This window comes from Marmota marmota, unplaced genomic scaffold, assembly GCF_001458135.2.
Source record: "Marmota marmota marmota unplaced genomic scaffold, marMar, whole genome shotgun sequence".
Classification (NCBI taxonomy): domain Eukaryota; kingdom Metazoa; phylum Chordata; class Mammalia; order Rodentia; family Sciuridae; genus Marmota; species Marmota marmota.
In genome coordinates, this window is record NW_025999894.1 from 127,310 (window position 1) to 152,975 (window position 25,666).

The 25,666-nt window shown below is 37.7% G+C and overlaps 2 long non-coding RNA genes across 2 annotated transcripts in view; one reads left to right on the plus strand and one right to left on the minus strand.

The window, feature by feature from the left end:
* Positions 1-15,101, plus strand: part of LOC125614141 — an 18,609-nt gene extending 3,508 nt beyond the window's left edge. Inside the window, exons 2-3 of the long non-coding RNA XR_007344788.1 lie at positions 14,454-14,465; positions 15,090-15,101. This is a non-coding gene — a long non-coding RNA (uncharacterized LOC125614141). The remainder of the gene's footprint in view (positions 1-14,453; positions 14,466-15,089) is intronic.
* Positions 6,099-25,089, minus strand: LOC125614138. The gene is made up of 3 exons (XR_007344785.1): positions 24,957-25,089; positions 14,179-14,184; positions 6,099-6,109 (listed from the first exon to the last, which is right to left on the minus strand). It is a non-coding gene; the product is annotated as an uncharacterized LOC125614138 (long non-coding RNA).
* Positions 25,090-25,666: the final 577 nt, after the last annotated feature.

Genomic DNA, 25,666 nt, shown 5'->3' on the forward strand with positions numbered 1-25,666 from the left:
TTTTTTTTTTTTTTTTTTTTTTTTTTTTTTTTTTGGTTTTAGGGCTTTGCGGGTGGCGGGGAAGCCCTGGGGATGGAACTCAGGGCTTCATGCATGCTAGGCCAGCCCTCGACCTCTGAGCCACATCCCCCACCTCCCTCCCTCTCTCAGCTGCAAATCATCCCGGTTTTCCTCTCAACTCCTCCTAATAGAGGGAACCCACACTATTCAAGTTTTCTTTCCCACTTCCTTTTTGCAGATTTAGTAGGAGAGCTTAGTTCTCATTCTTGTTCTATTCAGCAACATTTGGCACAGTTGGTCATTCTCATTTCTAGAAACAGTGCCCCCGCTACCCCGCCCACTTTCCCTGCACTCTTTTGGGTTTTGTTTTAGCCCACTGGAGTCCTCTGGGTTTTCTTTGCTGTATCTTTCGCCCCTTTCTGTTCTCTTTAAGTGTTCAAGTGCCCTAGTCCTCTTTTCACCGTCACTAGCTCAAGTAATCCTATGGATAGTGGTCAGAGAAGGCTCTAATTCTGATCTTTCCTCTGAATTCCAAAGGGTTCGGCTACATTCTATTTATCTCCATTTGAATTTATAATAGGAGTCTTAACTTTAAATTGAACTCTATTCTTCACCAAATACAATATATGCGTCCTGTATTCCCTGTCTCAATAAATGAGACTGTTCTTCATCCCATTTACTCAAGCTGAAGCCCTTAGCTCTTCTCTTTGGCTGTCTTTAAAATAGATATTAAATGTAAATACTTCTACCCTAGTTCAAACAATAATCATCTTTCACCTGATCTATGTATGGCAATAGCACCCTAATGGTCTCCCTACTTCTGCTCTTGCCTCCTTGGTGGTTATTTATCTGTTATTTCTCAGTTCTACGCTTGCCTTGATTGTACCGCAGGGACCCAGAATGCATAGACAATATTTTTTAGGCTCTCATGCCACCTGGCTTCTTCCTGACTCTAGGAGTTCCTTCCTTGGTCAAGGTGACACCTGTCTATTAGAGGATAAGAGACAATAGCATCTTCAGTTGGCACAGGAGCTGTTCAGCCCTATGGGTTCCAGCCAAGGTTATTTGTAGAAGCTTCTGATCTCTTGTATCACCCCATTCTCTGTTTTGACATCTGTTATTCTTAAAATTCCCCCAATATGAAATAATAGATTATTTTCTATTTTGTGACTGGACCCTGACTCATGGACTTTGCTGTAGCCTATTTCTTCACCTAACTGTTGTTGATCCTTTAGAAGGCACCCTGGCTTTATTAGCTCCCTGCTCAAAACTCCAACAGCCTCCAGTCACACTAAGAATAATATCCAAAGCCCACACCAAATTCTACAACCCTGTATGTCTTGGCCTCTGGGTATACCTACGTTTGTAGGATGCTCCCTCTTTTTTTTTTCTTTCCACAATTTTTTATTGGTGCATTATAACTGTACATAATAATGGGATTTGTTGTTACAATTTATACATACACACAATATAACAATATAATTGGGCCAATATCACTCTCTAACATTTTTACCCTCACTCTGTTCCTCTCATCCCCTGGTCCTTTTCCTCTAATGATCTCCCTTTGATTCATTAGATCCCTGCCCCACCTCCAACTTTCTTTTCCTTTTTCCTTTCTAGCTTCCACATATGAGAGAAAACATACCACTCTCAACCTTCTGAGTTTGGTTTATTTCACTTAACATAATAGTCTCAAGTTCAGGATGTTCCCTTTTAGTATGTTCCTTGAAGGTCACTGAACACATTCTCATCCCAGGGCTTTTGTGTGTGTGTGTGTGAGAACAAACCTTTTTATTAATATATTGAGATAAACTACAGAGACTGAAAGACAAAAAATTCATCATAAATCATTCAGTAGAACATTCATTAAAAATCAAATGCATTTTAACAGTTCTCACACAGAAAACTTTATTTTATATAAGTCTGATATAACATTAAATATTTTACAAATCAGACATTTCATCTTTAAACCTAATTATATAATCTTGAATGCACTACAAATAAAGTAATATCGCCTTTACCAGTTTCACTTCACTCAACTTGCATAAGGCTTCCATTAAAAATTCCATCATACCTTGAAAATTACCTGTAGCTTTTTAAAACAAACTAAAACTAAACTTTAAATAAGAAAGTCTTATGTAGCAATCTCAAAATCAAAGCAAAAAAAGGTAAGAAGCATTTCTTAATATAAATTACAAAATATCAATTACATTTCTTATCATTATTATAGTCATCCAATCTCACAAACAATTCATTTTCAAAGCAATGATTAAAATACTCCAAAGTTTAATGGTGCTCTTAAGTGACAAAGTACAATATCAGAACATATAGAATCTTGTGAAGTAAATAAGACCCGTATTCATGCCAGGTGTCATCTGCTATGCAGTTACTAGACATCTTGGCAACTAATCATCCCAATTTTTAATCACTTACTAAATTAAGATACTTTAAGAAACACTTCTTACCTTTATATATTTCCAGATTGCTAGATTTAGAAAGAAGTATAGGCCTTACAGTAGGAATTTGCATTAAAATATGAAAAAAGATCAACTGAAAGAATTTACACCAATGAAATTCTGTGGACTAATTCTGTGGATATTCAAATTTAGAAACATGAATATCCACTGCTAATGGAAGCCCTGCTATGTGCAAATGTAGTGTGGTATATATATTATTAAACAATCACACATCTGAGGTATTAGCTGGAAGAAAATATATATACACTTATACAGGTACACATTCACAGAATATTCACAAATCTATTGGCCCCAACACCAGCAGATAATCAAATTAAATGAAAAGGAAACACATACCAACAAGAAAAACGAATTTATTTTTTAAAATGTGGTTACATAATCCTTAATATAAGGAGTATGTTTTGAGGAATTATCTATTTAATAGTCATGAACTAAAAAGGAAGCTTAAATTCTAGGACTGTGTTGCCTGCCAAATTATTAAAGGGGCATGCAAGAATGAAAAGCCTCATTTTAGCCATAACTGAAAAATCTGAATTCAGGAAAATTTGAAAGTTATTGCCAGACTACTCCTTTCTCTTTCATTAATTGACAGAGAATTTTATGTATTTTTGATGAGGCAGTAGCCCAACACAGCCAAAAGACAAGGTTTTCAGCTATTTAGTGAAGATTAAAATTCAGATTTGTTATTCATTTCACTAGTTGTTCAGATGAGAAAAAATGTTATGAATTCCCTTTTGCTTCACTTGGATGAAGATGGGTAAGTAATACAGGTAGTAGTGGAACCCAAGCTTCACATGCAGAAGCTAAGTAAGTGTACACATTCTTCTCTTTTTAACCATTTGGTCCTTTGTAATAAGACTCATTTAACTGGAAAGATGGTTCCTTTGGTCCTCAGGTCATTGAGAAATATTTCATTGCCTTCACAAGGTATGAGATTTTTTTAAAATCAAACTTATGTTTGAATACATTAAGTAATATTAAATATCTGCAATTTAAATCATTACAGATCATCAGAAGGGAAATCAAATAATCATTTCTTTTTATTTTACATACCAGTGTAAAAGATTTAACAGGAAGAAAAATTAATCATGAAAGTGCAATTAAAAGTAAGGACTAGCATTCTATATTCCTGTTCCCGTGAACACCTGAGCTGACACAAAAGCAGAGTCCTTTAATGTGTTATCATAAAATGCCTTAAAGATTTTACTTTTCTCTACAAAACCTTTATAAATCATAAAGAAGCATGTAACAATTATGAAACAAATAATTAAGAATTCACCCCAGGGCTTTTTTACTCCATTTCCTTTGCATGGCATGTCCAGCTAATTTGTGATTTTCTCAACGGCCTGTAATTTGAGTTTTTAAGGAGATTTTTGGTGAATATTACGGTTTAGATATGAGAAGTCCCCCCAAAAGGTCATGTGTGAAACAATGCAAGAATGTTCAGAGGTGAAATGATCATTTTATGAGAGCCTTACCTACTCAGTGCATCAACTCCCTGATTGGGATTACTGTAGGCCGGCAGGGTGTGGCTGGAGGAGGTAGATTGCTGGGGGAGAGCCCTGGGGTTTATATTCTGTCTGTGTTGAGGGGAACTGTCTGTGTCTCTGCTTTCTGGTGCTATATCTGAACTGCTTTTCTCCACCACGCCCACCATGAGGTTTTGCCTCACCTTATACCCAGAGCAGTGGAGCCAGCTAACTATGGATCGATAGAGATCTTTGAAACCATGAGTGCCAAATAAACTTTGCCTCCTCTAAATTTGTTCTTGTCAGATCTTTTGCTCATGGCAGCAAAAAAGCTGATAAAACAGTGAAGCAAGAAAATTGGCAAGATTATCAAACTCTTCTTCCCTTCTGCTTCTCCCTTGCCTGCTAAAACAGAACAAAATAAGCCAGTCCATATGGAGATGTTATGGTTAAAGTTGGGAAATTGTAGGTAAGAGAAGGCCTGGGAGAAGGTAAACAGCTTGTTAGATTACAGGCAATAGCCCCCCCAAGACATACCAAATCTTTTTTTTTAATCTTTATTTTATTTATTTTTATGTGGTGCTGAGAACTAAACCCAGTACTTCACATGTGCCAGGCAAGCACGATACCACTGAACTATGACCCCAGTCCCAGACATTGAAATCTTTAAATCAATCAACTCCATACATAATTGAGGAATGTCTGTGCCTAGCAAGCCAACTGTCTAAGGTCAGCATCTAGAACTGTGTGGCAATGTTTAAATCAGCTCAAAGTTTACCATACAGTACACTCAGTTACTATCTTTATCTAATCTGAAAGAGTGAACATTTGTAAACCCTGAGATAATAAACATTGTGTAAGCATAAATTTTGTAAAGTAAATTGAAATAGGAACCATGCATGCTATAAATCTTTTAAAATATAAATAAGAATTCCAGTGTGAAATTGAAGAGCAATCAATATCCTCTATGGTGAGTTAATCTCTGAGAAGAAGTGCTTCTATTGAAGATAAGATGTGAAGGTTACAAAACTAATGTATTGTAATTCTAATGGCATAATCACAGAGTTGACTCTTACTTGCTCTTGCACATTTTATTAGAGAAATCAATTGATGGCATTTTGATAGGCATATTTAAAGCCCATATTCAAACACTTTAAGAGAACAAGGCAATTTATGTATGGAATCAAGGAGAGGACTGAGAATTCTTTTACTGTGCTCCCAAATTGAAACATTCTCTTTTCTGGTTCAAATATGATCCATTCATTTAAGTAGCTAAGGGCCAATGAAATTGCAACTACAGGATACAAAAACATGGGATGAGTCCTCCCAAGCTACTTTCAGGAAAGGTATTAGATTGTAGTAATATTAGAAGGCCTGTCCATGGTACTTTTCCAACCCCATTTCCAGTTTTTTTAAAAAGGAGGCATCTTTTTATGGGAAATTCACTATCATCACTCCCCATCATAACCCCAGGGGTTTATATGATCCATGCATATCTAGACAGAAAATCAAATCCTCCTCAGCACAGTGATTGATTCAGGAATGTGTGATGCCCCAAGCTCAGTCCTCTCTGGAACTTTTGTTAACACTATCATGCAAAAGAAATGCTTTTCCCTGTAGGATTACTATATATGCATTTGGTATGATCATAGAGCTCTGTGTAACTAGTTTTTTTAGCACCCAGAGGGAAATGAATCCTTAAAAATAAAGTCAATACAAAATAAAGAAGAGTTTAGAGACAGTGTCCTGATAAGATTTATTGTACTTAGTAAAAACTTGTAGGTAAAAGTACATCTGCACTTTGTAGTTTCATGAGTCAGTAAATTTTCAGATGTTAAAGACAGACATTCAAATCAACTATTTGCCACTTCCCATCAAAAGAGACTTTATTATAGAAAAACTTGCTAAATTTCACTCAATTCTATTGTTTAGGTCCTCAGATTACACTGTGGAGTAGGAGGAAATAAAATATCTTAAATCTGTAATAATAATCCTAAGCAATAAATATACTCCTTGTAGGGGGAAATAACTAAGAAGTAAATCATATCCAGCTATCTAAGAAATGAAATTAACCAGAAGAAAGAAATAAGTCCTGGGTACACACCGTTTTCCACCCTCAGAGGTTGAGATAATTGTTTATTTCACCTTTGCCTTAAAAACAAGCTCTGTGCCAACAAGTGAGGAGATCAAAGACCTAAACCCTGCATATGGGCCATCAGTTTGGCGGTGGAGAGTTTGGTAATAAATAATACACTTTATTAGATAGTACTTAAATAAATAGTACATTTTATTAGATAGTACTTAAATACAAAATAGTGTACATAAATAGTATATTTTATTAGATAGTACTTAAGTACAAAATAGTGTACATAATTAACCTACCTGTATATCTACTACCCAGATCATTTCTCAGTTGGGTAGGGCCTACCCAATTGCTAATATAGAGTTTCTGGGCAGAAGCAATACATGTTTAACTTTAGTAGCCCAATAAGTTTTCAACATGTTTATACCAATTTAACTGGAATACCATACATACCAATATACGGAACAGTAATGTATGGCACAGTCTAGGTATTCCATAGCCTCTCTAACACTTGCTAATGTCAGTTTCTTAAAAATTATCTATTCTGAAAGATGTATAGTGGTACCTCATTGTGAATTTAACTTGCATTTCCCTACTGATTAATGATCATGGATGTTAGGTGCAGGACAGCCTGAATAAGTTGTCTGCAGGGCATGCCAAACAAAGTTAGTTGCAGGATGACCTAGCTTCTCAAACCCTCTGTCTGGTTCTTTATCACCTGTTTGCTTCAAGCCCAAATGCCCAAGCCCCCACTCAAGGCTGAACACTTAACCTGCCACTCAAGGCCGAACACTTAACCCCCCTTGTGCCAACAAGGCAGCTTGCAAACCCAGAGACCTGTTAGATTTAGGCAGCACAGCAGAAGGGCTATAAAAGCCTTCCCCAGCTGGGCCCCCCGCTTCTCTCTCTTTTCTCCTCTGTTGCACTGCTGCAATAAAAATCTCTTGGTCGCTCCGAGTGTTGTGGTCACTTTCCTTTCAATGGGCACCTTTTCATGTGTTTTTTGACTCTTTTCATAATTTATATGATTAGAAATAACAAATTTTATGAAAGGTTAAGCAAATCTGAATAAAATCTGAATTGGAGCCTCAGACTGCCTTAGATACCTTTCCTAACTCTTACCTCACTCCTTTTCAGCAAATGCTAGCCTTGGTGTAGTAGTTTATGGTCACAGATCAGTAATAGCCAAAAAATAATAATCATAGGACCATAGACGTTACACACATGCACATGTATATATAACTAAGGAAAAAGGAAATGCAAACCTTGTGCAAAAGAAATATCCAGGTGTATGATACAGTTTCTTGGCAGATTTAAACATGATCTTTGAAAAGAAAAAAGTCCAAGCCAGGCATGGTGGTGCACGCCCGTTATCCCAGTGGCTCAGGAGGCTGAGGCAGGAGGACCTCCATTTCAAAGCCAGCCTCAGCAACAGTGAGGCGCTAAGCAACTCAGTGAGACCCTGTCTCTAAATAAAATACAAAATAGGACTGGATATGTGGCTCAGTGGTTGAGGACCCTGAGTTTAATCCCTGGTACCAAAAAAAAAAAAAAAAGTTTAAAGGAAGGTTGTAAGATTAAAGAATAGATAGAACAGATGTGAGGAATAAAATATTTGATGGTCTATTTTCAAAGCAAAGTATTTAGTTTAAAGGATGCAAATGACTCAGCTTTGAATGAAGGATTACTGGTAGCCAGTTTGCACAACAGCTTGTTTTGGTGACTATAAAGCACAAAACCACCAGCAACCTGTCAGCATATCCTTATCTTGCACTGGCAGACATCAGGAATAAACTCCCCCACTCCCACCCAGCACTCCCCAGCTTGGTGCATCCTTGAGCATAAACAACTCAATGGGTCCAAAGTTAGGCCCCACAGGATGCACTCCTTTTTAAAGACATACACCTAGATTTGATTGGTTCAGGAGTCATTTCCAAAAAGGGAATGACCTTATAAGGAAACTTAGGTGATACCTGGGATGATTATAACCCCCATAGTACCCAGGGTTGGGGCAGGAGGATTTGTATGCAAGGAATAAATAAATTGCTTGCTATAACTGTTCCTGGTATGCCTCCTATCCTTTCAAGACTGTCACTAAAGTCTCACTTTTCTACCACACCTCGGATCTCTGAGTCCATTCTTTGGGTTTGGGCAGGTGAGCATTGTTTCTCACACAAGATAGGACAAACAAGTAATTAAAACTCAAGAAAGAAATGGAAGAGTAAAGAACCCTTTAACAGAAAATGAGAACAAAAGGTAAAGAGATGAAAAATAGAAGTTTAAATAAAATTACCTAAGATAAAAGGAGACAAATACTATGTAATTCCATTTGTATGATTTACCTAAAATAGCCAAATTCACAGAGACAGAAAGTAGTGGTTACCAGGGAATGGTGGTAGGATTCGGGAAGGAGTGGGGGTAACAGGAGTTACCATTTAATGGGTGTAGAATTGTTACCGCTGTTTACTGGTGAGAGTTCTTGCTTCCCCAATGTTGAAGTATAACACCAGAGAAGCACGCCGAGGCAAGGTCAGAGTGGAAAATAGAGGCTTTAGTAAGGACAGCAGAAAAGACTTCTCCCAGAGGAAGAAGGGGACCCAAGAGGTGGAATCCGTGGAAGTGGGGGAGGTCTCCCTCTTTTATAGCTAAGGTCTTCTTTTAGCTTTCCCGCATTCCTGTCCTCTGTTATGTTATCTTTCAGTGATGGAATGTAGGTGGGAATGTAAGGGAAGAGACCACCAAGAGACCGACTCATGCAATAGCAAAAGGGGGTTTATTGGAGATCCAGCATGCTGGGGCTCTGTGCTCACTCAAGGAGGGAGAGCAGCCCAGAGCCCCAAGCAGGGGTTGAGCAGTGCTTAAGTACACTTTTTTTGGGAGGGCAGGGACTTTACATACATCACAGTCTCCTTTAACAAATCAACATACACCGTGGGAAAATCAAACAACAATTCTCAAACATGATTAGTACATTCATTGGCAGGAACAGGTCTGGCGGGAGTGATAGGTCAGTCCTAAGGAGGGGGATACATTCAAACTGATTGGTTTGGGCCCTGAGATGCCTACGTGCAAAGCTGCACAGGGTCTAGGTTATTAAACAACTAAATGGTCAGGGGGAATATCTACTGGGCAGTCCCGGGAATTGTCCTAACAGCTACAGGAATTTCAGGTTTTGAGTGTAGCATAGGAACTTAACAATACCTGGTCCTTTGCATTTTTAACTCAGGCTTTGCAGCTTAGAAACTTTACAGCTGCAAACTTTACAGGTCTTTTACACTTTAACTTCAATTTCTTTTACTCTTTCAGGAAGGCCTGAAGGATGGGGCACAGGTGGGCCAAAGGAGTAATCTGGGCAGGAAGGACTTTTGGGTCAGCATCTTTAAGTTTGCTGGGAGCTGTTTCATTAACATTTCTTTGGGATGGGCTCTGGGCCTTGGGGACATTAATATTCCAAGAGTTGTTCTGCTTTTCCCAGACTTCATTCTCAACATGGCCTTCATTTTGGATTTTACTCGATATTAGACCCGGTTTACCTAACTACACTGACTACCTATCTTTAAATCTGGCCTCAGAATTACCAGTTGGAATAATGAAAAAGTCCTGTGGGTAGGTAGTAATGATGGTTGTACAGTGTGAATATACTAAACACCATTGAGTTGTATAGGTAAATGTTGTTATGTGTGTTTTATCACAATAAAAAATGCAGGATAGAAAAACAAAAATGATTCAAAGATTGGAAAATTCTTCCATGTGATAAAGGCCATTTATAAACAAAGTGGTGAAAGGCTAAGTTTTTCCCTCAGCTCAAGATAAGGATGTCTGGTTCTGCTACTTGTACTCAACATAGTATTGGAAGTTTGACACAGAACAATTAGAAAAAGAAAACATGTCTAAATTAGAAAGGAACAAGTAAAGTTATTTGTTAATATCATGACCAATACCTGGAAGCCAGCTGTTTTTATGAAATGGGTGCTTCTCTAACACAGCTTTTATGTTCACATAGCTGATGAAATGCCAGTTTCACTCAGGCATATTTTTATCACTGTCCTCATAGAACTTTTGTACATTTCTTAAGTTTATCCCTACACAGCTATCCTTCCGTGTAGATAAGGCCTTTCCTTCCATTAAATGATCTAGGTGGTTATATCGTTAAATAAACGGTGGTCCCTTGCCCTGAAGCTGTATCTGTACTTAAGAGTTCTTCCATAACAAAGGGAAATGTTAACTTAGTAAATAAGGAACCAAAATTTGCAATTGACTGAACCAAAATTCAGTCAATTGCAAACAGCTGAGCTTCAGCTAATCACAGGTATCCAATTTTTCAGACCATGCCCAAATAAGGTAAATACCTGATCACAGCAAGCTAAATAAGGCAAACCTAAAGTGATTTATCTACTTTGCTTCTGTGTTCTGCCTATAAAAGCTCACTGCTCATGCTTATTGGGTGGAGCTCTCTGAGCCTTTTCTATTTCTGAATACTGTCTAATACATAAATCATTCTTTGCCCACATACGCTTTATTAAATTTAATCTGTCTAAAGTTTTGTTCCACCCGCCCCCCAATACTGGTGATAGAACATAGATAGGGACTTGCACATACGAGGCAAGTGCTCTACCACTGAGCTATACCCCATCCCCCACAGTTTTTCTTTTAACATCACAGATGAAGACCATTAATAAGTGTGTGAATTTGAATCTTGTTACAATTCTGAATTCTTTTTTTTATTAGTTGTACATGGCAATACAATGATCTTGACATATCATACATTTGAATCAAATGGGTATAATTTCTCATTTTTCTGAGTGTACAGGTTGCAGAATCACATTGGTTATACAGACATGTATATACATACAGCAATACTAGTGTCTATTTTATTCTGCAGCAGAATAAAATTCTGAATTCTTATTATTTACAGTGACTTATAGTTGCTTCTCAATCTTCCAGATATATAGTCATATAATCTGTGAATAATCTTAATTTGATATTCTTTACAGATTTTTTTTACCACAGATTTGTAGTTCTCTTTCTTTTTCCTAATGCCTGTAGTAGTATAATAAATTGTGGTATTAGTGGAAATTCTTGTCTTATGACTTCAGTGATAATGTTTCAATGTTTCTCAATTAAATGGCATGCTAGATTTGGAGCTGAATTATATGCATATATATACACACAGAGCTTTGTATGTGTGTGCATGTCTTTTTTTAATTATGTTTATGAAGTGTCCGTGGAGTCTATTTTATTGAATATTGCCAATAAGATTGTTATGCTCGAATTCGGGACCCCCAAAAGACCACCAGAGGCCCAAGATCGATGTAAGCATCAAAGAGGTGTTTATTGCGAGCTAGCTCGGTCCTCCGCGGGCACACACAGCAACTGGTGACGCTGAGAGGCCCTGAGCCCAGGGTTTACAGCAGTTTTATACATTCTTTGGAGAAGGCAGGGACTTCACATACATCATAGCATCTCTTAGCAAATCACCACACACCGTGGGAAAATCAAATAACAACTCTAAAACATGATTAGCACATTCACTGGCGGGAACACGTTGGGTAGGGGTGATTGGTCAGTACAAAAGGGGTATTCATTTGAACTGATTGGTTTAAGCCAAGAGGGGTGTACGTGCTGAACTACATGGTTTCCCAATATATTATCAACCACCATAAACTACTGGGAGGGTCATCTGGCATCCCAGGGTATTTCCCTGTCTCATGCTGATTGGTGGCTGCTAGGGGGTTGCTATGGATCCCCACCTAGCCTGACTGAGTCAGGGACACCTGGCGCAGCAGATCTCTCCTGTTATTTGTAGATAAACAACTTAGCAGGGTGGGAATGTGCCTAGGAGTGCTCTGTGGGTTTTTCCAAGGACAAAGGTGATGTCCCTTCCTTGGACAGGCTTTGCTCTGAGGTAGAGGCTGGTTTTTCAAGATGTGTTGAGTATTCTGTCACATGCCATTTTAGTGCCTATAATATTGAGCCTATCGTTTCTTTCCTTAGAACTATTGTGATGATAAATTATAATTACTGATCTCCTCATATTGAACTATCCTGATTATGAAATTCTTTTTTTTTGAGGTGCTGAATTCATATTGTTAAATATTTAAGATTTTTGCAATGGTATTTATAAGCAAGACCAGTCTATCTTTATTTTTTGTTTCTTTGTTAGATTTTGGTATTAACATTATTCTTATTTCATAAAGCTAATTAAAATTTTGTTCTTTTTTTATACTCTGGGAAAACTTAAATAGTATAGAAATAATCTACTTCATAAATTATTGGTGGGATTCTATAGAGCTGTCATGAGCTCCTATTTTAGATGAGTTTAATCCTACTTACAACTTTCTCAATTTCTTTTATGAAAATCATTCTGAAAATTTCTTTTGTTGGATCAATGTTATTCATTTATATTTTTAAGAAATTTGGGCTGGGGATGTAGCTCAGTGATTAAAGCACCTGCATAACATGCATGAGGAATTGGGTTCAATCCTTCGTGTCAAAGAGAGACAGACAGAGAGAGAAAGAAGAAAATTACCCATTTTATTGAGGTTCTAAAATATATAGAATCATTACATAATTCATGTGCTTTTGTTATAGATGTGTTTTCCATGATTATATCCACATCTGCATTTTATATTGATTTCAGTAATAATGAATTTTATTTTCTTTAGGAAAAAAATAGTCTAATGAGACAATGGAATGAATGTGCAGTATGTATTTAAACAACTCCTTTTGCTCTGTATCCAACCATAGTAAAAATTTTACATGATACAAAAATTTTACCCTGTCCCTATTTCTAGGTGAAATTTTGATCTTGTAGCTCTCACAAGAACTTTCTTGTATCTTATAAACACAGAGACTTCATTTCTTATCCTGTCATCTTGGAAATATCTCTTGGTGACTTAAGAAGTAATTGTCTTCAATGTTATTTCCTGCCCCTCCCTCTCACCCTCCCTCCCTCCCTCCCTATTTTTAAAGCTGTATCACTCAGGCTCCCCCAAGCTCATGGCCTCAGTGGTCTTGTACTCTCAGACTTCTAAGTAGCTGGGGCTCCAGGCAAGCACCATCGTGCCTGGCTTTGTGTCTGTTTTTTAGTAACAGGTTAAGACTGGGACCCCCTACTGTATTTGACTAATCTCAAGTCGGAATTCATCATTCTTTATTTGGTTACAGAACTACCAAATATGTGCTATTGTGTCTTCTCTACCAAAGCACTGTGATAGACACTGGGGAAATACTATTCAATCCCTGCTTTTAATGAGCTGAGGTTTCACATTTATTTCATCTTTCCTTAAAAAAACAAGCAAACAAACAATAAATTTTAAAAATCCCTTATCAAACTCTAAGCTCCTTTAAAATAAGTTAGATGTCAGATTTTTCTCTTTGCCTACTAATGAACTGCTTGCTATTGTAAAAAACAAATGCTCATATTTATTAAATAACATTTTATTACTTAAGTTATACATTAACTATGGAAAATTGGGGGGGAAACCTAAAAATATTAAAAAAAAATTGACACAATTGCACTTCTCAGCTACAAAAGTTAAGGTTTTTCAATGTATTTTTTTTTCAGTATAATTCTGTTATTCACAAATATGAGGTTATACAGAATATGTAATTTATCCCTAGGCACTTGTTAAAGACATATTTTTAATCATTACTAATATTTCCTTTATGTCATTTGTTTACTGGTTCCTTAAGAGGGGACATCTGAATCACTCCTCTTTAGAAATATCAACATATATGAATTATTAACAACATTCCTGAACCTTTCCTTAGGGTCAGGAATCTTTCTTCCTTGGAGGTTTTCAGTTCTGCATCCAGCGGGAAGGGTCTGTGTGGCCTGGGTGGTGGTGGATCAGACCTTCTTGCCAACCAACTTTGGGTAGAATATAGCCCATTCCAGGCCTACGTTCATTCCAGAGGTTTTCAGTCTGTGTGCCCAGGAGTGTGGCAAAGGCCAAAGCCACCGAGGACTGGGGAGCAATTGAATTACTGGAGGAAGTTTATAGAAACTGCTACTCTTGACCTCACTGTCTTCAGACTCAGCCCCCGATGGTAACTACATAGGACTGGTGTTGCTCCCAGTCACAGAGGGCAGGTTTGCTGAAAGCACTGATTCCAGAGGGCATTGTCCTCTACTTATCTCCCTGACACAACCCTGTGGCATAAAACTCTCTGGGGATTTGTGTCAAGAGACATTCCCCTAAGCCAAGAGTGTCTTGCATGGCTGCCTTCTGCCTGGTCAGTGCAGGGAGGTGTCCACAGGAACCCTGATTTTCTGACTCCCAGAGCAGTATAAATCTCAGACAGTGGGAATTTTTCCAAGATGATCCTGGCTACAGCTGAGAGATGCAGTGAGATCTCCAAAGCTTGCCTCTTGTGCGGACTCCAGCTCACTTATTTATTTAAGCTGTTTGTGTGTGGGAGGCAGACTTCTGAGTCATGCTCTGGCCCTTTGTCCTATACGCCCAAGAGAGGTGCCAAGTGCTGGGGTATTCCAATTCTCTTGCTTTGTTACTCTCTGGATTTTACTAGGATTCATTTTCTCTACTGACAGTTTCAAAACGTTACCCTTGGCCATTCACCTCCTCAAGCAGTTACACGTCTGTCGCTCTGTTTCCATTCTATGGAGGAACAGGTTTGTGTGGGGTACTCATCCTGCCATTTGCCAGACCTTCTGAGAAAGGTTTTTAAAAATATTTGTTCTTTTTAGATATTCAAGATATTAGAGTATACTTTTAAAATTTTTTTTAGTTGTTCATGAACCTTTATTTATTATTTACTTATTTCTTTATATGCAGTACCTCACACATGCTAGGCAAGCATTCTGCCACTGAGCTATGACCCCCAGCCCCTAAAATATACTTTGATATATTATGTATACATGGAGTATAATTTTTAAATGCATATTTAAAAAATATTTTTAGTTGTAGATGGACACAATACTTTTATTTTTTTTTTAATGTGGTGCTGGGGATCGAACCCAGTGCCTCACATGTGCTAGGCAAGCACTATACCACTGAGCCAGAGCCCCAGCCCTAAATGCATATTTTTAAGTGAAAGACTCCAGTCTCAAAAGGTCACATATTCTGTGATTCCAAATATGCAACTTTCTGGAGAAGGCAAGATCACAGAGAATTTAAAAAAGAGCAGTGACTGGCAGGGAAAAGAGGAGTAGGTAGATCAAAGGGGATTTTTAGGCAGTGAAGCTACTGTCTCTGGTAACAATGATAGTGGATTCATGGCATTATATATTTGTCAAAGCTCATAGAGCTGGACAAACCAAAGAGTGAACTCCAATGTGGAGGTTAGTGAATAATGCATCAATATTCATTCATCATATACAAATTTATTCCTCTAACGCATGATAAGAGCAACTCTTGTTGTAGAGGCAGCATTTAGGGAACTCTACTTTCTACATAGTTTTTCTTTAAGCTAAAATTGATATAAAACAAACTTTTATTATGTGGTTCTAGAATTGAACTAGAGGTACTCTACCACTGACTACATCCCCAGCTCTTTTAATATTTTGTTTTGAGATAGGGTCTCTCTAAGTTGCCCAGGCTAGCCTCGAATTTGCGATTCTCCTGATTCAGCCTCCTGAGTAGCTGGGATGACAAGTGTGGTATATACCTGGCTATTTTTTAAATGGACAAAGGATTTGAATAGGCATTCCTCCAAAGATGTTATACAAATGACCAATTAGCACATGAAAAGATGCTCTACATTAGATAAGTGCAAATGAAAACCACAGAGAGATATCACTACACATGCACTAAGTGATTGTAAACAACACAGATAATAAGTGTCATTGGGGATGTGGAGAAATTAGAACCTCATATATTGATGGTAGGAAGGAAAACATGGTGCATTATGGAAAACAATTGTTTTCCACCATGGAAAACAATTTGATGGTTTTGGCAGAGGCAGGAGGATTGCAAGTTCAAAGCCAGCCTCAGCAACCAAGGCGCTAAGCAATTTAGTGAGACCCCGTCTCTAAATAAATTACACAATAGGGCTGGAGAGGAGGCTCAGTGGTCGAGTGCCCCTGAGTTCAATCCCCAGTGCCTCCTTCCCCCCCAACAAAAGAAACACACAGGCAAGGTAGTTAGAGAGCTTCCAGGCCTTCTTTTGAAATCCAGGAGTGTCACCCTCCCAGCATGTCAAGTGTTTACCAGGAGGAAGCTCCTCTGAGTTATATGGGATTATGCAGATGTGATTGGTTATATTATTTTACTCTTAGAACATTCCTTGGTATACAATAATCATTATGCAGATGTGATTGGTTATATTATTGGCCATATAATTGAACTGCAGTTCTTCTTTCTTCCCCAGGTATTGGGGAGCCAGTGTGGCTGAAATTTTCAACTCTAATTACATGGTTGATTTTTCTGGTGAACAGCTCACACACCTGAGATTTATCTATGTTGCTGAATGTACCAACAGTCCGTTCCTTTTTACTGCTGTGTAGTATTACATCATATGGATATGCCAGTTTGTTCATTCACCTGTTGATGGACATTTGGATTGTTTCTAATTTGGGGGGTATTACAAAATAAAGCTTTCATAAACATCCATACAGTGGCCATTTATGGACTTTTTTTTTCACTTACTTGGAAGAGAGGAATACCAATGGGCCTGAGAGAAAGTCACTGAATCACAGACTACTGATAGAAGGGACTGAGGTGGCTCAATCTCAAGCAGTCTCCTCTTTGCTTGACTACAAAACTTTAGAATCCAGGTTCTTCTCCCCAGGCATGAACACCCAACTAAGCATGAAGGAGAGTGGTTGTGCATTTTGTCCTGTTCCACTCCAGGGATGCATTCCTTCTTGGGATTCATGTTAATTATATGCTTCAAGCATAGTTTAACACTAATATAAAAATGAGATTAATTGTAAGACAATAGGTATAAATCATAATTTACCTTTTAATCATGTTTTATCTTTTTACCCCATCCCTCGTTCCTCCTATTCACCCTCTATGCCTGGAACATAGTAGGTTCTTTACCAGTTAGTGATAACACCTTTCATAGAATTATGAGGTTAGGAAGATAGGAATTAAGAATTTGATAGAATTTAGCAAATGTTGACTCAGTCAGGGAGAGAAAATTAAATCCTAATTTGTACGTATTGTGGAAGTCCCAATGACTTTGTCTCTAAGGGTGGGTAGAGGGAGAGAATGGCAAGAACCAAAAGCTTGCCAAGAAGTGTAGCACCACCTGGGTGCCTTGGTCAAGTTGTTTAATATCCCTATGCTTCAGACACTTCAACTTGGGGGAACAATAGCACCTATATCACAAGGTTGTTTTCATTAGATTAAGTTATTTAGTTTATGGAAAACTCTTAGACCATTCCTTGGTATATAATAATCATTATCTAAGTATTAATTGTAATTATTAAGGTGATGGCAATCTGGGAACTATCATCTTTTAAAACCAAAGAAATGCAGGTTGGGCACAGTGGCACATGCCTGTAATCCCAGTGACTTGGGAAGCTGAGGCAGGAGGATCACAAGTTTGTGGCCAGCATCAGAAAATTAGCAAGGCTATAAGCAATTCAGCTTGTCTGAAAATTAAAAATATAAAGGACTGGTGAGTGCGCTCAAGCGGTAGCGCGCTCGCCTGGCATGCACACGGCCTGGGTTCAATCCTCAGCACCACTTACAAACAAAGATGTTGTGTCCGCCGAAAAACTAAAAAATAAATACTAAAAAATTCTCTCTCTCTCTCTTTAAAAAAAAAAAAATATATATATATATATATATATATGGAGGACTGGTGATGTAGTTCAGTGGTAAAGCACTCTAGGTTCAATCCCTAATGCAAACAGAGAAAAAAGAAAAGAATAAATGCAAGAAATATGAAGAGACAGTGGACAGTGATACATTTTTAGTGAATAAGGATGACTAAAACCAATAATTACTAATGTTGATTTTTCCTTTGTAATAAGTATTTTGCTAAAGATCTTTACATGTAAGAGTCCCTTCAATACTATGAGGTAGGCAGTATTTTGTCCACATTTTACAATTAACAAACCGAGCAAAGGAACCTGACTCAGCTAATAACTGATGGAGTCAGTATCTTGAATCTGATCCCTGTGCTTTATTTTGGTGCTATGGTAAATCACACTACTATTTACTTACTGTATTGCCTGGAATTGAAACAGGAAGTTGGGTGAAAGGAAGTTAACATTTCAGGTAATTCTGTGTATACGATAAAATTTGAATCATTGACATTTGTAATTCTGAAACAGTAGCTGAGACTAATTTAGAAAGAAAATTTTTCCATAATTTTCCAGAAGTATTGTCTTTTCTGGTCCTACTGGTCAACAATGACCTTTTCCCTAAGAGCACACTTCTGCCTGTGTAATGTAATTGATACCATTTGCTTTATGTTTAACCTTTGAAATGTACTACATCAACTGGGCTTCATCCAGAGAAGCAGAACCACTGGGAACATTTTCATATAAGTTCATTACAGGGAACTGGCTTACACTGTTGTAGGAGCTGGGTAACAAATCTCTCATTGTTGCTGGGTCTGATGCTAGAGTTTTCAGTCCAGAATGTAAGCCAGCAGGAAGGGAAGATGGATATAAAGTGGAAGAGATCAAAAACAGGGTACAAGCCCCACATATAAGCTAGGACCCCATGAAGACAGATGGAAACTCCTGTTAGTTTCTACTGTCTTTGATCCTAGGGACAGACAAGTATCCTGCAGAAGCCAAAACCTTCATCAAAGAGCTCACCACACACACCTGACCCATGAGTCAGTGACACCAGTAGAGGAACCAAGGAAAGATAGAGCAGCTGGTACCTAATGCCCATGAGAAGATTTAGCAGAAGACACAGAGAGTGTGTCTTCCTGTGGATTTTGCCTACTTCTTGTGAGGCCTGATTCATAGGTGTTTAGATTTTTCTAATGGTTTGTTTGTTTTCACTATTGTGAGTATATTTTTCATTAAAATTTTAACTGGTAATTGATGAAATATAAGAAAGCTGTGGAGTTTATAGAAGTGGACTTCATAGCTTAACAAGTTTTCAAAACCTCTAATTAATTCTAATAACTTTTCAGCTTTTCTGCATTTTCTAGGTAGGTGACCTCATCATATGCAAATAATGGTAATTTTTCTTATTTTCCTCCCACATTTTCACCCCTCATATCTTTGTTTTATTGTGTTGGATATGTTGAAGAGTAAGAGTCCTCGTGGTCTGCTATGTATTTCCAGAGTTACCATAGCTTTGCTATGTTGCCATTTATCCTGGCACTTAACACCATGAGCTCCCATCTGGTGGGGTGTTTACTTTATGGAGAAAGCAATTTTCAGGGATTCATCATAGAGCAAATATGGCAGCTACCAGAAACTTAAGGCACTGAGAAAGGGAAAAAGGCCTAATTGTCCCAACTCCTCCAAATAAAACCTTGAAATTATTTGTCCTAGTCATTTCTGCCAGAACCTCCTGCACTCTTATTTAACTCTGGAATTTTGTTAGGAATGCTATAATAGTAGCCTTCTATTTAGGGATTTGGGCTATGATTTTTTTTCCTCCAGTAGTTTTCTGATTCCTTCAGCTTTTTATCATCTAGGAATTCTGACTCACTATCATTTATTTCAGTGGGATTTAGAGGAGAAGGAAGAGTGATATAAGGGAGTCCATCTGCATTTTGATTTAATCTCTTGCACCTTTCAAAACACATTGTTTTCTATCTATATTTGAGTTATAAGATGAAGACAAAGCTTCCACTAATTTTCCACCTCCCTTCCAGTTCTTTACCAAATGGAACAGTTGTTCATCTGAAATAGGGTGGATTCCAGGACACTGGTAAAGCCATGTTTATTAGTGGGCAAGTTACTATATAGTTATCCTTACAGAGAGCTTCTAAATGTAAGATGAAGACGACCAACAACCTGATATAAAAATGGGCAAAGGGCATGACCAGATTATGCAAAAAGAACTCAAATGGCCCTTGAACATACAAAATGGTGCTCAACCTTTCTCCTAATGTCGCGACCCCTCGCCGGCAAGGGAAAACACGACCGACACAGGATTCTTCTTTCAGCAGTTTATTCAGGCCTTGAGTCATGTATCATCTTCTAGCGCCCGCCGCCGAGCGCCCAAGCACAGCCTAATAAAGCCTCCCACATACCAATCCCAAGCTGCCACGTGGATCTCTCTCATAGGGTGGGAAGGGATTGCGTGCCAATTCTCCATAAAAGGAGTTGTTTATCACAGGCCACAGTGGAAGCCGGCACCATCTTCTAAGGGCGGCCACGGTCTAATTAGAACGGCTCACCACATCCTAATAAGAGACATGCAAATTAAAAGTACACAAATGCTGCTTCTTACCTATCAGCTAGGCAAAAATACAGAAGTTTCCCAGTATATTTTGTGATCAATGTCATGATGATATAGGGAACATTATCTATTGCTACTGGAGTGTAAAAATGGTGTGATCCCTTTGGAGAGTAATTGGGCAATAGTTTGTCAAATTCACAAATTCAGTTTGACCCAGCAAGTCCTCTTATATGAACCGTATCCCACAAATAACACAATCAATAAATGGGCAAAAGAACTAAACAGACCCTCTCAAAAGAAGAAATATGAGTGAGCAACAAATACATGAAAAAATGTTCAACATCTCTAGCAATTAGAGAAATGAAAATTACTGAGATTCCATCTCATACCAGTGAGAATGGCAATTATTAAGAATACAAGTAACAACAGATGTTGGCGAGGATTTGGGGGAAAGAAAACACTCGTACGTGGCTGGTCAGACTGCAATGTGGTGCAACCACTCTGGAAAGCAATATGGAGATTCCTCAAAAAACTAGGAATGGAACCACCATTTGACCCAGTCATCCCATTCAGCATATATCCAAAATTTAAAATCAGCATACTACAGTGACGCAGCCACATCAGTGTTTACAGCAGCACAATTCACAATAGCTAAGCTATGGAACCAGACTAGATGCCCATCAACAGATGAATGGATAAAGAAAATGTGCTCTATTTTGGAATGGAATGGAATGGAATGGAATATTACTCAGCCATTAAGAAGAATGACATTTATCAGTAAATGGAAGGATCTGGAGAATATCGTGCTAAGTGAAGTATCTCTGAGTTATATGATTAAATGAAAAAAAAAGGCAAACAGTGCATGATATGTGCTATGCTATGTTTGTATAAGAAATGAAAGAAATAGGGCTAGGGATGTGGCTCAGAGCACTCGCCTAGCACATATGAGGCACTGGGTTCAATCCTCCACACCATATAAAAATAAATAAAGGTACTGTGTCCATCTACAACTAAAAAATTTTTTAAAAATGAAAGAAATAACAATGTTCTTGGTTTTTCTTAGAGAAAAACTGAAAAGCTACAGAAAAGACTGAGTTTCCTATGGATAATTGGGTTGGTGGCGAAAGGTGGAGTGCTATTTGGTGACAAGAGTGTTTAACTTTTCATATTGAATTGACTTTTAAAATTAGAATATAAAACATTATTTCTGTGATCATTGTTCCTACAAATCAGTTTATACCCAGATGAAAAACACCTAATTTTGCTGATTGTATTCATTTTAAAGTCAGGACTTGAAACCCCAAGTGGGCCCTTGTTGTTGCCTGGGAATCACAATCTATTTCCCAGGCAATCACACTCCCTCTCTCCTCTCTCCTCAAACCTCCTCCATACCTCAGGGTCCTGATCATACCCTCAACTGATAGCCTTGTTTCCTACTTCCCTGAGAAAAATGGTAACTCCCACAGATTCCCAATCACTCATTACCACCCTCCTTGTCTCCAGAGATAGCAAGTGTGACTGGATCAACCCACCTCATTCTTTCTAGCCTCCTTTTTTTTTTTTTTTTTTGGATTGTTACCTGTGAATGCATCCAGAAACAATCTGTTCCGGTTTTTGCATATTATTGCTCTCTAAATGGAGGCATTCTCTATTTATCAATTTGTTCCTGATTTTTTTTCTCTTTCCAAAGTTTTCATTGGTACATTATCACTGTACATAATGATAATGGCGTTTGTTGTTACACATTCATACATGCACATGATATAACAATATAATTTGGCCAATGTCACACCCTAGCACATCCCCTTCCTCTCCCTGGTTCCTCTACTGATCTTCCTTTGATTTTCATTATGTTATTACTTTGTATTGTTTTGTTTTGAGGCAGCTTCTCTCTGTGCTACCCAGGCTGACTTCAACTCTGGATCCTCTTGCCTCAGCCTCCTGAAGAGCTGGAATGACAGGTATGAGCTACCACACCTGGATGTTCCTTCCTTCTTTATGTCTGCTTTATTTTGGTAAAATGTATCCACCTTACTGCATGTTGCTGTGACTCATTCATTTCCACTTTTAGTTATTGCTATAATTCAGACCTTGAATGTCCCTAAAGGTCCATGTGTTGAAGATTTGGTCTCCAACCCATGGCACTATTGGAAGGCAATGGAATCTTTAGGAATTGGGGACTGGTAGAAAGAAATTAGCTCATTAGGGACATTCCCTTCAAGGAGGTAGATATTGGAACCCCAGTATTTTCCTGTCTCTCTCTCTGCTTCCCAGCTGTCCTGAGGTTAGCAGTTTCCTCTGCCATGCACTCCCACTACAGGCCCCAAAGCCTGGTCGCCAACTGATCATGGACGGAAATGTCTGAAACTGAACGCCAGAATAAGCCTTTCCTCTTTTTCATTTGATGATCAGCTATTTGTTATGGCCATGCAAAGAGAATAATACAGTTTTTATCTCAATGAGTACATACACTACACCATGATCTACTGTAATATATAGACAAGCGTTGGGGTTATTTCCACCTGGGGCTATTATAATGTTGCAATGAATATTCGTGGATATACTCCATGGCATATGTGTGCACAATTTTCTCTAGCGTCTATAAGTCATAGTTGAACTAACAAATTATGGACTTTACTTATCTTCAATTTTATTACCTGATATGAAACTGTTTTCCAAAGGGGTTGTATAAGTTAACATTTGCCCTAGCAGTGCATAAGAGTTCCTGTATTTCTACATCTATGACAATATTTGGTATTGCCAGACTTTTTAATTTTTGGCAGGCTGGTGGTTGCCTAATGATTTGTTTTTCTTGATTGTAAAAGTAATGCATATTCACTATTAAATTTTCAGTAAAGTATACAGAAGAAAGTAAAAATGCTCTATAAAACCATCACCTAGAAGTACCCATTGTTAATGCTGTTGTATATTTTCATACTGTTTTCTTTGCATGTATTCCTGGTTCCTATGCACTATGGTTCTCAAAATGTGGGTCAAAGTGCCAAGAGGAACAGCAGTGAATTCACAGGAATATTTTAAATTTTCAGGGGAAAGAGTGGTGTTCTAAGTCTGTCAGACACAACACCAGCTATCAGCTAAACACACTTCACAGTTCCAATGTTTCGTGATTATATATTCCTTTTGAAGATACCATATCTCGGCAAAACTGGGGGTTTAGCAGTTGCTGTGATAAAAAGTGTGAAAATCAATGTGAAACGGGTAGTGAGGGTGGCATTGTCCAGTGTGATTCCAGTGTTTTGCAATGCCCGGCACATATTCTTTAATTAACATCATTACAGTGGTTAGGAGACAATAAAAATTTTTTCTTTCAATTTATATGTACCACTTTTTAAAAAAACCAGCTACTAAGCTGTTAGGATGCAACTAATTACTAAGTTACTTAGGCTTAACTCATTGATAAACAAAACTATAATGTATTTCTTTGGACCTAGAGGAGCCATGAAAACATGGCTGAAACTCTAGGAGTCCCTTGAATCTAGAGGGCTTGAGAACCCCTGTCATATTCATACTAAAAAAAAAAAAAGAAACAAAGGGAAAAAAAAGAAAGAAAAGAAATTTGTGATTAGACTGTGATACTCTATCTTTTAAAGTATGAAGGAATCTTCATTGTTACGAATGAAAGCTTTTTAAGGGGTCAAGAGAAGATGGAGGTATTTCTTACAATTTTTCCTATTGCCAAACTCCATATTTCTATTATAAGTGCTTCCTTGAAAAGGTCTTGAATACTTCATGACCTTATGCTAGATCTTTTTAGTGCATGCCAGGAGCCAATTCTTTATTTAAAAAAATAACTTTACTGTTGTCTTTTAAAAATGATAACAGCAGTCATTATTTTTAAAATTTTTTATAATATACAACTGTACAAGTCAAAGAGAAAAGAAAATCACTCTAGACTCTCCAACTGTGAAGTAATTAACATTGCTGACATTTGGTGGTTAGTCTAGACATCTCTCATACATTCAAACTATAAGGATAGAAAGTTGGTAAGTTTTTAAAAATTGAAGTGATCTATTGTAGTTTTCTAAAAGCAATTAAGTTTAATTTTACTTAAATTCAATAAAAATGTACCAAAATGAAAATGAATTGATTTATTTCAAGTGAGGTTTCTTCATGAGAGATTATATTTTTTTAAAATATCCCTCAAAATTAAAAAAAAAATGAAGTCATTTTAAAAAGAAGTTTGCTGCGCCCCTCCCCTGACTCAGGCAATGGCAAGGCCCTACTGAGGTGGATGGCGCAAGGCGTCCATCCTCTGGAGGAGCGCAGTATGTTTCTGGGAATGGGCTGATTTGTTTTTGTATTCCTTTAATAAGTATAGTTGCAACTTCTCATATGACCATTAAGTATGAAGGAAAAAACATGACTTTCCAATTAATGCAACTACTTCTAAAGAATAGATCTGTTTGCTCTAAATGCAATGATTCAGCTGTGGAGCGTAAATTGTTAATGTCTAATGAAAAACTCCCTGTATTCCTGTCAAGGAAGTTTTTGAGAAATTAAATTAAAATCTAGAGAAGAAAAATTAATGTTAAGAAGACAGATTAGTGCTTAGTACTGGGCAACTTGTTCTTGTTCCTGTGCACAATGGTTTGTGCTCTTACTCTTGTTTGATTACACTTGCCATAACCATGCCACCGGTTCCAGTCAGTAAGTCAAGAAAGAATAGTCAAGATATAGGCCAATAGTTTGGGACATTTGTAACTATTATTAAAAGTTAACTAAGCAGAAACAGCTCAAAGCAAAATGCGAACTGAAAGTACAAATGCTTGCTTATGCATAAGCCAAGATACATTCTTCTATTCTAATTGTAGCTACGTAATATTTTGTTTCTTTGAATAATGATTCCTGTTTTGTAACCACAAAGTACTGTGAGCCTGCCAAAATGAAAAGTATATATGATCAGCTTCACAAGTAAAGATTGGGATCAACACCTTCACTTTGGTGTCTGTGTTGTTTCTCCACCCCTCTTTCGCCGACTCCTCACCATCCGTTCGTCTCCTGAGACCCCCTGTTGGAGCTTGTCTCCAACAGAAGTTAGAGTCCTGCTTACACTCCAAGTTTCTGTTTCTTAAGATGCTGGGGATCAAACTCAAGGCACACATATAAAACAAGTGATTTGCCACTGAGTTACACCTGTAGCCCCATACACTACAAATTGTAACCTTAAATGGCTTCTATAGATAGGAAAACAGGAAATTAGAGCACTTAAACTTTATCCCAAGGGGGAGCCCTTGCCCACTTAAAAAATAATTATTTTTATATTGTCAAAGTTCACTGACATTTATATTCTATTCTGTAATCACAATTGATTTTTCTACTGTTACA